Below are 4095 nucleotides of genomic sequence, written 5' to 3'. Positions count from 1 at the left end.
TGGCAAGTAAGAGTTTGAGAGAGAGAGGTGACTGACAAATAGTTTGCTACAAGGTACAATTAAATTAAAATATTATTATAGCATTTAATTTATTTTATTAATTTGCTATTATATATAATTTTTCCAATATTATTTAAAAAATCTATGGTTAAACTGGCCTCAGAGTTTTACGTACTAAATTAATATATGTGTGGCCCATTTGGTAGTAGAAAGAAAGTCTTTGGGAAAATTGATTTCAAGAGCTTTGACTTCTAATTAAAAGAGAGTTATGTGATTCTAGATGTGGATCATGAGCTATATATATTTATTTTGTATAGTCAATGAGGCAGAAGACTTTGAAGAGTAATTGCTATAGAAATATAAAAATTAAGACTTAAATTTAAATTAAATATTTTTTACTATAATACATGCACATATATTGCGGTCTCTTTTGATTGATTACTATATCAGTATATGAATTACTTATTGAGTCTTTCGTTGTAGCTGGTAGTATTTGATTATCAAGAAAAATAAAGCAATAAAACTAATTTGTATTTAACTTAAATAAATTCAGTTTGTTTAGAATTTTGACGATTTCAGTTCTATTTGTGTTCGGAATTGATTGAGCTTTTGAATTAATATAAATGTATATTTGAATTGATCTATTTATACATATACAAAATTAAAAAGTATACATAAAATCAAATTATTGTATGTGTCCCACTGATTGACTAGTACATTTACGATAGTAGATATGACTGATTTCGAAAGAGAAATCTTTCTCTACGATTATATCAATTTAATAAAGGAGGAACATTTGGTAGTGGAAGTAACTTAAGAATACAATGTTTGTGGAAATGGTTAATCAACACAATTAAATTGACCACATCACTTGGTAGCTTATCAAATGTCATAATAGTTAAGCACTAATGTGTGAGTGTCACACAGATATATCAAATCCATTTCAACATAGATGGTTCCAAAGTACACATACATGGGTCATTTGTACTTTTTGCCCATATGTGAGCTGGTTTTTTAATTTATATCTCTCATAATAAATATTAATGTTTCATGTGATGTTAATTTACATTTCCACATTTTAACATTCCACAAGTTATGTTTGGTATGACTTTAGTTTCTGAAGAACTTACATACCATTAGACATAAGTTCAATTGCAATTGAAAAAAGTAAAACTAAAGGCCGACTCATTTTGAAGGATAAAATTTTGAAATTAATTTATTTGAGAGAAAAACGTTAATCATGCTCGAACAATAGTAACATGTCCGACACATTGTTTAAAATTCAATAATAAAAAAGAAAAACTATAATCTTAAATCAATAGACTTCAAATTCTAACTTCACCTCTAAATATCTTCCTACCTCTTTCATGATAATCATCTTAAGCCATTATCGGTCAAAGCAATATGAAATATTTGGATATCTTAGCCATTAGTCAAAAGTTTGAATTGCAACTTTTACACAATAATCATATACTATATAGTATTATTCGTACTATCTGGTCTAGCATTATATAAGTTGATAAAGAAATCAGTGAAAATGAACAAATGGTCTATAGACTATTTCATGATGATTTTATATTTATATAAGATCTACAATTTTTTTTTATCGTCATTTTCACACGAATCATGAAATCTTTTTTTCTTTCACTAATAATGGACTCGATCCATTGCGGATCGAACGAATTGGTTGTAACATGGATAAACCACAAAAGAGGACGATTTAATTGAATAAATATATCGATAACCTACTACTTTTTACTCAAAAAAAAAAAAAGTCAAAACTATAAGTTAGTTTAATCCCACCATAGTAGGTTCTTAAATATATCTTCCTGAAAAAAATATATATAATTAAGTCTAAACTCTCAATGTAAACTAGACATAAATACAGCGTGAATATTAGTAATAAACTTATCGATAATATTTTCTTTATTCTGATTAATTTCACAAAATTCATGGTTCTACTGAATTGTATCAATGGTGGGCTGGGTCTGTAGCTCATGTAGTTGGGCCAATATAATGGGCTGATATTCAGATTTACATTTTATTTTCTTTGGGCTTAATTTTCTAAAATGTTATTTAAAGAGAAAATTTCAGAAATTAAATAGCAAAAATAATAGACATATAATAAGGTTTATGGCTATAGTTTAGGTTTGCTTTGGAGGCTATGGTTTGTATACTTCACTTGCCAATTTGTATATTTCGCTTGCGGATACACAAACATAGCAAGTGTATACAAATTATGTATCTATACATTTAGGAGTTTTTTAGAACTCCTTTTGAATATTTCACTTGCCGATATACAAACATGATATTTTATTATGATTTTTTCGTAAATCATATACAAATAGCTAGGCTAATCAGATACAAATTCTAGACTAATACAATCAGGAACCGAACTATACAAATTCTGAATTTATATAATCAGAATCAAATTATGCAAATTCTGAATTTATATAATCAAAATCAAATTATACAAATTAAATAGCGAAATTCCACAAAACCATAGTCACGGATTAAAAATAATTAAAATATAGCTATATTACATAATATACTCTATATATTATCATTTCACGGAATTTAAATTGACATCATCTTCCAAACCGGTACGTTACCTTAATTAACTTGCAACGCATATAAACCACATTTCACATACATGATACATTTTTGAAATCCTTTCAAAAATTGAATACTAGATTACTAGTTAAGATTTTCCTGCCAAAATTGCATGCACATTTTGAATCTATCTTTTTATACTATGGCTTGTTCAAAAGATAACTACAAGTATCCCTCAATAAGTCAATTATAACCAAGAAAGTAAGAAACTTGATTACTTGATCTATATATATATATATATATATACATATATATATATATATATATATATGAAATAAAAAGAAGTAATTTGTGATCTTAGTGTATCAATTAGTTCAAATTGATTGTATTATTAGATTCTTTATGTCTCCTAAGGATAAAGTGGTGAGTTGTTGATTAGATTGCTTCATATTGTCAATTAAATAATTACTAGTTTTATTTGGATTCACTGGCATGCCATGTGACAATCGACCTAGTATTAAGCCTTATTTTTATTATTATGGATATGGATATATTTAGGTGATTAAATAACCTTTTGTGTTAATTAAATATATATATATATATATAGTCAGAAACCTTGGAATTTGGAACAAGAATACCTTAACATGCACTCTGTCCTCAAAGATTTCAAAAAATCACATCTTTCTCCAAGTGGAAAAAAAGATCTAGCTAATTTTAATACTTCCAATAAATTAAAGAAAATATAACCTGTCAACTGTCTTCCTTTATTCTCAGCAATTATTTAAGATAATAAAATATAAAAGTAGAGTATTTGTGTGATTAATTAAGCAAATCAGAGAAGTTAAATATTGATTCACTTTTAAGGTTCCTTCCCCTTTTTCCCCTTATGGATACAGTATTAAATGTTTAGTTTAGTCATTTTTATAACTTTAGCATGTGACAAACATAGGGAACATGAAAAACTAAGGGAAAATATCATTTTTACAGTAAAGTGAGCTTGTTTAACTTTTAGAATACATTGAGTCTACAATTATAATACTCTTTCTCTTATTTTAATTAAATTGTAGCGAATAATATCAAAATTTGAAAATAGAGATAATTCTTGATGTGTGTATTAACTCAAAATATATTTTAAATTATATGATCATAAACATATTAATATAGTATTTTTAAATAAAAGAAAAAAAAGATATTTAAGTTGTAACGGAAATAACATTGGGGTCTATTCTGATTCCACTAGGATGATTTGGCATGTCATTTTTTATTCTTAATTTGGCATCTTAATCTCCTCGAAATTCTTTCTTTTTCTGGATATTAAGAAGTACTCAGTTCATGTACTATAGAAGAATACAAATAATTGCACATAATTACCCATCGATATATATAGTATAAAATTACGTGAGTGTCATTGTAAGCCGTAGACATCATGGCCTAGTAGACATTATTCTACATTTGTACACACTTACGTTTTTCTCCAATGTATGAATAATGATTATCTTCCTTTTAAAGGAAGGGCAGAGCCACTTATTACGTGTGTTTGAC

This window comes from Solanum pennellii, chromosome 6 (genome assembly GCF_001406875.1).
Source record: "Solanum pennellii chromosome 6, SPENNV200".
NCBI lineage: Eukaryota > Viridiplantae > Streptophyta > Magnoliopsida > Solanales > Solanaceae > Solanum > Solanum pennellii.
This window is presented reverse-complemented; position numbering follows the sequence as displayed.